Source organism: Triticum urartu, chromosome 7 (genome assembly GCF_003073215.2).
Source record: "Triticum urartu cultivar G1812 chromosome 7, Tu2.1, whole genome shotgun sequence".
In the NCBI taxonomy this organism is placed as follows: Eukaryota; Viridiplantae; Streptophyta; class Magnoliopsida; order Poales; family Poaceae; genus Triticum; species Triticum urartu.
The window spans coordinates 646,846,707-646,856,520 of NC_053028.1; the positions used below are offsets into that span (position 1 = coordinate 646,846,707).

The 9,814-nt window shown below is 53.3% G+C and overlaps 1 pseudogene; it reads right to left on the reverse strand.

Moving 5' to 3' along the window:
* Positions 1-6,991: 6,991 nt before the first annotated feature.
* LOC125519276 lies at positions 6,992-8,394 on the reverse strand (annotated as a pseudogene).
* Between the last annotated feature and the right edge of the window lie 1,420 nt (positions 8,395-9,814).

Here is a 9,814-nt window from a genome sequence, read left to right on the forward strand (position 1 = left end):
TTCTCCGCCATCCGCTTCAGCGACTCCCCGAAGGCGCGGTTCACCAGCGCCGACGGGATGTTGAGCTTGTCCAGGTACCTCGTGTCCGGGGACGCCTCGGGGGTGTCCATGGTCAGCAGCTGCTCGTCCACCGTGTCCGCGATCAGCACCGCCGCCGCGCCCGCCTGCTGCGCGTTCCATGACTTGAGCGCGAAGTAGCACTCTGGTGGGACAGTACAAACGCCAGTCAAATTGTTGTCAATTTACAGCCAGGGTTCCGTACCAGAATTCATCTTTTTATTTGTTACTACTACACAAAATGAAAGTGTGGAATTCTTCCTTTGCTTGGAAATCAATCAAGGAAGGATGATGAAACAGATAGTAGTTGATCTGATGCTTGAAGGAAAATGTCGAATTCTTTCTTTGCTTGGGGATTAACCAAGCAAGGATTGGACAGATAGTTGGTCTGTCTGATGCAGTCTTTGGCTTGAAGGAATTGCTTGCGGCACCAACTGATTCGAGTTGGTGGTGGAAGTGTTGTGATCAGGTGCGTTGCGATGGTTGGATCAAATGAAATGGGCACCAACAAATGAAGATAATCCATCAGGAAAATATTAGCTTAATCTTTTACAAATTCCGTTTTAATTTGGCATGTTTCCACATATTTGCATTTGAATTTGGTGTTCTTTTAACAAATTTCGTCACTATTCAAAATTTTGACTGGGTACATGATATTCGACCAAGAAAAGTTGCCTGATTCTACCTTTTCCAGTGACCACTAGCAGATCAGAATTGTGAATTCCCTTCCCCTACCGCAGATTAAAAAAGGTTCTGATCACAATGTCTCTTGTATCTAAGTTGGAGACCAATCCACATCATAAAACAAGGAAAAAAAGACGACTAGTGGCACTAAAGTAATTAGCATGTTTGCCTGTTTAAGATTAGCACATTGACTTAACCCGTCAATAGCATAGCTCTGACATTTACCAAGATATCGACACAAATTCGCCATAAATCGTCGGCAATCGAGCTCGCGCAATTAAGCTTGAGTAATCTCATTTTGACATGAACTTCAACAGTTCATTCCTCATGAGAATTAGCCAAAACCACTAATAAGGCAAATCATAGACTAGCATCATCAAAAGCGTGTATTTACCTCCACCGTCGAGCAGTAGGACGATTTGCGTTTGAATTTGGTACCTTTTTTTTTGTAAATTTCGTTTGAATTCGAATTTTTTGGCCACTTACATGACACTCAACCAAGAAAAGTCGCCTGATTCTACTACCTTTTAGTACAAAACAACTGACTAAATGGAACACGGCAAAAGTTATCTTTGTTCGTAAAGTCCCTTTCCCCACCGCAGATTTAAAAGCTTGTGAAAATCTCTCATATCTGAGTTGGAGATATATCTACATCAACAGGTTTAAAATACTACCACCAGCACTAAATTAATTAACATGTGTACGTAACAGGCTAATGTATTAGTACTACTCCCAGTAGCTTCCCAGTTAACACATCACCGATGGAAAAATAAATAAATTCGGCGGCACCGTAAATCGTCGAACAATTCAAGCTCGCATAGTCAGTCGCGCATCGGCAATGTCTTCCCCGTGAGAATTAGCCGGAGCCAGAATCAATCGATCAAATCAGCAGGGTTAATGGCTAGCTGAAGATAATTGCTGAGCGAGCTTGTGGTGGGTGTACCTCCGCGGTCGAGCAGGAGGACGACGGGGCGGCCGGACTTGGACTTGAACCTGGCCGGGAACTCGGCGCAGCCGGTGGCCTTCTTGTCCGGGTAGAGCACGACGCCCGTGAGCGTGCCGCCGTAGTCGGGCACGCCGAAGTTGCCGATGGCGGCGTCGTGGTGGCCCCGGATGTGCTCCGGCGCCAGCACCCTCACGCTGCTCTTCTCCACCACGAACCGCCCCCGCGCCGGCGCCACCATCGCCGCCGCCGCGGCAACCGCCAGCAGGGCAGCCAAGAACTGCCTCGCGCCACCCATTTCCGCGCGCGAGCTCGATCAATGGACCGATCGAATAGCACCGCCGGCTGTGGAGGGAGGGGGGGAAGGATCGGCCGAGGGGGCGTTTGGTGGGGAGGGAGCGAGGTTAGGTGGGCCGGGGAGAAAAGAAATGGCTCTTGCCGGGCGCGGGCTCGTGTGAGGCGGACGAGACGGGGTCGAGATGATGACGACGGGAGGGACGGGGGGAGGGGGTGGTGTTGCTTGGACTGTACTGCTGCCGAGGAGCTCGCGCTGGTTGCTTGGGTTGAGTCTTAAGTGACGTGCAAGGGAAGGGGAGGGGAGAGAGGCGGGAAGGCGACATGGGGGGTGGACGGTGTGTCTGTCTGTCTCTCTGTGTGCGTGCGTGGGAGCGGGCGGGCGGGCAGCGGCTGGTGGCGGGTGCATGCTCGGGGTAGGAGCGCGAAAGGAGAGGCGCACCTTTTTCCTCCTCCGGAAAGCAAAAATATGTGAGATGGGATCGAGTTAAGCCGAGCCAGGAAAACAGAGCGCGACTCGACTCGAGACTTTTGGGCTCGGAAGTCGTGAGATTCGCGTGCGTACGTACGTGTTGTCTCGACAACCCACGGTCGAGTCTTGTTTCGGCCGGGGTGCTCGTCACTGGCCTGAGTGTGAGCCTCTTCTCGGCCTCATCTCAGAGCATCTCCAGCGGTTCAGTCCTTTAGGAGATTGAAATAGCGTCGTGTGAGGGCGTGCCGGCGGAAAAATCGGCATGGGGTGATTGGTTTCCCAACTGCCGCCTCAGATGCCGTTTTTTAAAAATCAAACTCGGTCAAAATTCGTCAAACATGTCACAAATTTGGAGGAAATTTAGATGTTTTATTGATATTTGTACAAATTGAAAACATAAATCTAAAAGAAAACTAAAAACATAAATCTAAAAGAAAACTAAAAACAACAACAACTACTACTAGCCGCCGCCCGTCTTCTACATCCGAGTAGCTTGTAGAATTGATGTAGTCGCCGCCGTCGTTGTCGTCATCGTCCTACACACCACCGCTATCCTTGCTGCACCCCCGGCCTGCGTTGCCGATTCATGGCGCTCCATATCCTGCCGGATGTAGTCGTCCCGTGCCCATTTCAGTCTGGTCTCCTCGTCGGCGGCTATGGTCTCGTGCTCCTTCTTCACGGTGACGAGCCCCGGCTTGGTCTTCAGCTTGACGAGGCGGGAGGAGGAAGGAGAGGGCCACGACTGCCCTCGTTGATGACGAGGGCGGCGCCTCCTGTGGCTCTGGCTTAATGGGACGGAGCGCCGGTGATCCGAAGGAAAGGGAGCCCGACGACGAGGAGGACGCCGCCTCCATTCGCCGCGGCGTCCAGGAGCTGTCGTGGAATACACCAATCATAACTCTGGTCTGGTCCCTAGTTCCCTAAGTAGTTAGTGAAACTTCCAGCTGGGCGGCGGCGATAGAAGGAGGAAGGTGTTGGGTACTCCAATCACGGCATGTTGCCGGCCTCGATGTGCTCGAGGACGGCTTCGAGGGTGCGGCCGGGGACGCCCCAGCATTGGCGCCGCCCCTCGAAGTTGAGGCGGCCGCGGGGCTCGACACCATTGGTGGAGGCGAGCTGCTCCTCGTGGCGGCGGTCGAAATACGCCGTCCACAACATGTTGCTGTCGGGGGCATACCTCGACTGGTTTCGCACCTGCTTCGGCAACGACGACCGGATGCGCGCGATCACGGCGTCGCCGACGCTGAGCCTTATGTCCGGCGGGGCCAGGTAGTCCGCCTCGTAGAGGAGGCGAGCCTCGTCCTCATGCAGGCGGCGGCGACCGAAGCCATTGGGCGGCACACCGTCGCCAGGGTAGCGCTCGACCATTGTTGTCGGAGGAGGAGCATTGGCTGGGAGAAAGGGGGCGTCGATGGCGAGAGGGTCGTCTTCGGCGAGGGGGGAGAGGAGTGTGTGCGGCCACCAGCGAGGGAGGGCGGCTTTTATAGCGGCGGGTGGGCGACAAGCGGGCAGCATGCATGTGTACGCGTGGCGGGAGAGGGCAGGATGCGCATCAACGCGCCTTCACTGCGCCGCTGGTGAGGAATCAATGGAAGGCTGACCGGCGGTAGCCTTGGCATTGATTCCCTGCGGGAAACCAAGGTGATGAGGACGACGAACGCGCCTGGTCGTTGACTCGGCGGGTCCACCAGGCTTTTGCGCCAAAAATGTTTCCCCTAAGAGCAACTCCAAAGGGACGACCCATTTCGTCCGCCTGCGTCCGTTTGGGTCAGCGTGGACAAAAGTGGCGGCCCAATGCGCCGACCCAAACCCAAATCACGTCCGCACCGCGTTCGCGCCGACGCATTTGCGGCCCAAATTTGCGCCCCAAATGCATCAGCGCGGACGCCGAACGGACGCTTAGCGCGCCTTCTCGCTATCCGCCGCGTCCCCACATGGCGGCCGTCCAACTACCCGTTGCCCACGCGGTCAGCTTAATTTCTGACGACGGGCCCACGCGTCAGCGACGGCGCTCGTCCTTTTTTAAGCCGACCGTGCGGCAGGGCCGTCCTCATCCAAACTCGCCATCCACATCTGCCATCCTTTGCTCCCTCGTCGCCGGCAAACCCTAGCCACCACAACCACAGCGAGATGAGCCTCTTCTCCGGCGCCAACGGCAGCAAGGCCAAGGGCAAGTCCCCCGCCACCCCTTTCCCCTCAGAGTTCCTCCCGCCCCCGTCGGTGCCGGCGCCTCGCCGGCAGAGGCAGCGCGTGAACGTGCCAGTGCACCAGGCGGAGTGGCACTAGCAGCACCGCCAGCCTCTGCCGTATCCCGACGTGACGCTGCCGCACGACTGGCATCTAGATCCAGATAGGATCCCAGTGCCGGCGGCCCCGCGGTCGGCTCGTGCTCACGCGGAGGAGGTGCGGCGCCGGCGGGCGCTGCTGACGCCGGAGCAGCGTCGCGACCCCGCCTACGCAACCGACTCGCCCAACTGGGCGAGATGGTTCGCCTTCGAGCACGAGGAGGCGAGGCGACGGGGCGTGCGTGAGGTCGACCGGAGGTCGCCGCCACCGGCGCTCGTCGTCCGCGAGGAGGACCAGGCGGCGGAGGACGCCTACCAGGCAGCCCTTGCGGCCGTCTGCCGGGAGAGCGAGGAGGACGAGCGGCGCAAGGCGGAGGCGAAAGAGGAGGCTCGGTATGAGGCGGCAATGGCGCATGCCCTTGCCCTCTCCGTGGCGGACGACAACGTGGTGCCGCCGGTGGCCCCGCCGTCCCCCATCAAGCCGGAGCCGGAGCGGGAGCCGTCCCCCATCGAGCGCTATTCCTGGACGGGAGTAGTGCGCGAGTGGGTACGCGCGCCGTCGGTCTGGATGGGAGCGATGCCGACGCAGGAGCAGGCGTACCTCGAGCACTGGCGCAAGATCAGGATGGCTGAGGAGCGCCGCGACGGCGAGTACCTCGAGATGCTCGAGCGCGACCTCGAGTAGGAGCAGCGCGAGGCTGAGGAGGTGGCGCGCCAGGCCGCGGCTGCACAGGCGGCCGCACACCCCCGCGGCGGCACTGCCTGCGCCGGAACACGGCGTTCGCCTGGGCCGGGCCGGCGCCGACGCTCATCGACCTCATGAACCCCGAGGACGACGACGATGACGCCTATGGCAGCACGCCGCCTCGTAGTTTAGGCTGTTTTTATTTTTTTAATGCAAATGTGAACGCGTGGACTGTTGCCGGCCTTCGTGACCGGCTTTAATATTTAATTAATGATGTTTCTCATTTTTAATATGCATGTGTTCATTTTTTTGCCGTCAAAATGGGTTCATGCCAGCGTTGGGCGCACGCGCCGACCCAAATGCGGAAGTGGATATCCGTGTCCGTCTGGCCGATCCAAACGGACGAAAAACGGACGAAATCGCCACCCGTTTGGGTCGGCCCGTTGGAGTTGCTCTGACACCCCCGGACGGCCCCAGCGTGTCGGGTTCGGTTGAAGTCCACCGACGTCAAATTCGAATCTAACTGACAAAAAATGGATTTCTGAGGCGCGATTGGGTCTTGTTTTTTTTGGCGTCAACGATAAAAAAAGAGCCTTAAAAGGCCTGTTGGGAGCGAGTGGAGATGCTCTCACACGATCGAGGAGTAGACTGCGGGTCGGACGTGCGCGTTGGGTCGTAGTAGTGCAGTACATCATCCGTTTACTTTTACTTGGCACAACAAAGTCGCCACCGTGTCGTTGGGTGCTGGACGGTGTGAGGCGCCGGTCCTGAGACGCTCAAAGACTCGGACCAAGTCGGAGCAGCTGCTGCGCGCTACGCTGCCAATGCTTAACTGGTGCTAAAGGAAAAGTATGCATCATTTTGGTTCTCATCAAGGCCATGCCTTGCCTTCACTTTTCAATGTTTGGCTATTTGGTTTGGTGGGGCACGACGACCTAGTATTTTCTAATATAGCTCCGGCTCTACATGGACTGCTCATACATTTCAAGAATTAACAAGATCATCAAGATGGTCAGGAACAAGGTCCAGGGTGTCCATCAATGTGTTATTGCTACTTACAAAGGCAATGCAAATGCTAATATACGGTGTCTTTTTACGTTTCTAACAATTTACCTTCGCACATGTGATCTATTATGCCATTGACGCATGGCGTCCAACTAGCCCTCTGAAGTAGACTTATATAAATTTGCATGATCTGAGTTTAATGAAAACCGATTTTGAAAACCATTCCCCTCTATTTCTTGGTGTATAGCTCCTGAAAGGTTTTGCATAAAACACCTCCCTCGTTTCCTAGCTCTCGGCAAAAGAGGTCATTTTTTCCATTGGCTGAATGACCTTCAGAGCCACCAACTTGATCCTATTAACTGGTGCCTAGGTTTAAAGGAGGAGGAAGAGGGGGTATTCTAATTACTGAACTAGGAGAGGGCTAATCTAGGCCATGGAATCTTCATCTAGTGGTCCAAACATTTCCCACACCTAAAAGGCAAAACAAATCAGCTGCAATGTCGAAAACCTAAGATTTATCGCAACAAATCTATTCCAAGCAGCGCTACAATACAAGATGTTGAGGTTTAGCTTGGGGTGCCAGCGTCGAGGTGGCAATCCTCCGGATTGAAGCTAACAGAGGGTGTCCTAGCATGAAGGTCGAAGATGAAGCGATGGTTGATCTGTTGCCTGGCGCCGATGACTGTTAGCTCTGAAGACGGGAAGAAGGCGAGGCACATATAGACATAGTGGATGTTAGCGTGGACGATCTCGAGAAACACATGCTCTGGCATGACGTGGAGCCCCGCACCATTATCGAAATGCAATGTCATGCTCGGGAGGACGTCACAGTGGGCCGGCGGCTTGTGGACACACATGTGGTGACCCTGCATGTGCACGGGCTCTGCCCCATGGAGCTGCAGGTGGCGCCGCACTGCCCACTCAATGTGGATGTATGCCTTGTTCACAAACACACTCGACCACACACCCGCCTTTCCCGCCCGGGCCGCGCCGAAACATCTCCGGTGTGACACTAGGCACCCGGATGCCATCCACACTGACCGCAGTGAGCTTGACGTAGTAGCCATCGTTGGCCTGGGCTGGTAGAAGGATGGGCGTGCTCTGGCGATGCACGTTCGACAATGAATGGCTAGGAATGGTGTCGCCGAACCGCAGAAAGTTGTACGCACTCGTCCCTGGTGGGAACGGGCAGTAAGAGAAGCGCACACCTTGGCCATGATTGATCTGCTTCGTGAAGAAGGTAGGTGGCTTGGTAACCCTCCACATCCCCAGGCCAAGGACACCGGCAAGGACTTCGTGGGTGTAGAAGTGCTCGGTGTGGTGGGCGCAGCCAAAGACCATGCCAGGCAGCTGCTCAAACTAAACTTGGTGGCCACTTTTGAGAAAGGAGAAGGTGTCCTTGGCGAGGACTCCCCAAACCGACATAGAGCTACTCGAGTAGCTGATTTCGAACCCGCACATACGGTCTTGACGTCGTTTGTAGGGTGCACGACACAAACCGCTATCGCTCGCCAAAATATGGTGGAAGGTCGGGGACTGGGTTGGGTCAAACACCGGGTTGTATTGGCGCAGGCAGGGGTGGCACGGGGTGCACTGCATCTAGGTCAGCCCGGCGGCCATGTCCAGGGCGAGCTGGTAGCTCTTGGATCCATGCCCTGTGCCGACGTCCACCATGATGGCATACACCATGTCTGTTGCTGGGCACATGAGAGGCCTTATGGTGTTGACGTTGATGTTGGTGACGGTGCCCGGCCGGAGGAGATGGTTGATGATCCTGCACTTTACATGGTCTATGACACACTGGAGGCTTGCCAAGTCATTGTGCGTCGGCTAGTGATTGGAGACGAGCCGGAGGCTGAAGCCACCATTGCTGCCGTTGAGCGGCGGCAACGACATAAAGGCCGTGACGCCATGGGAGAATGGCACGAGGACCCAGGATGGTTAGTGCTAGAAGTAATTTGGGCGCCATGAAGTATGGATCGATGGTGCTAGCTTGTCCGAAATAAGATGCAAGAGTTGTGGAAATTGTGAGGCTATATGTATGTACTGGTCGAATCCATTTTTGTATACGGTATTTATTGGAGGGAATCTGGTTTTCGGATATGCATATCTTCTGTAGATCACCATCAATTAATAAGCTAATAATTAAATGCATAGTACATGAACGTGCACGAGAAATCCATGGGATACTCCCTCTATTATAATGTACTCCCTCCATAAACAAATATAAGAGTGTTTAGATCATTAAAGTAGTAATCTAAACACTCTTATATTTCTTTACAGAGGGTGTAGTGCGTATAGATTTTTTTCAAAAGTCCAACAATACAAATTTTGACAGTTTTTATAGACAAATATATGAATATTTAAAATACCAAATGCATATCATTGGATATATCATCCATTAGATTTTCATGTCGTATATGTTTGGAACGGAGGGAGTACTACCTAGCCCTTCAAGTACATCTATTTTAGATGCTCTTCAAGTATATTAATTAGCAAGGAATTTGTTTTTTTTACTATTAGCAAGAGACTCAACTGGCCCAGAGTACCATCGGCAATAGCCCATGTACATCTAATTGAAACACCGTGGGATACCTGGGGATGGGAGCTCCTAATGATTTTTCAAACTGGCGCCCACTACCCCGTCTAAATGAGCTTAGTCACGACTTCCTCTTGTTTCTTTTCCTAACCCTAGGCGACCAGGAGAAACTTTTCCCTTCTGATTTAAGCGAGCCCGTGGGCCTGAAGGAAATACGCCCTAGAGGCAATAATAAAGTAATTATTTATTTCCTTATTTCATGATAAATGTTTATTATTCATACTAGAATTGTATTAACCGAAAACATAATACATGTGTGAATACATAGACAAACAGAGTGTCACTAGTATGCCTCTACTTGACTAGCTCGTTGATCAAAGATGGTTATGTTTCCTAGCCATAGACAAAGAGTTGTCATTTGATTAATGGAATCACATCATTAGGAGAATGATGTGATTGACTTGACCCATTCCGTTAGCTTAGCACTTGATCGTTTAGTATGTTGCTATTGCTTTCTTCATGACTTATACATGTTCATATGACTATGAGATTATGCAACTCCCGTTTATCGGAGGAACACTTTGTGTGCTACCAAATGTTACAACGTAACTAGGTGAATATAAAGGTGCTCTGCAGGTGTCTCCGAAGGTACTTGTTGGGTTGGCGTATTTCGGGATTAGGATTTGTCACTCCGATTGTCGGAGAGGTATCTCTGGGCCTACTCGGTAATACACATCACTTAAGCCTTGCAAGCATTGCAACTAATGAGTTAGTTGCGGGATGATGTATTACGGAACGAGTATAGAGACTTGCCGGTAATGAGATTGAACTAGGTATTGAGCTGACGATC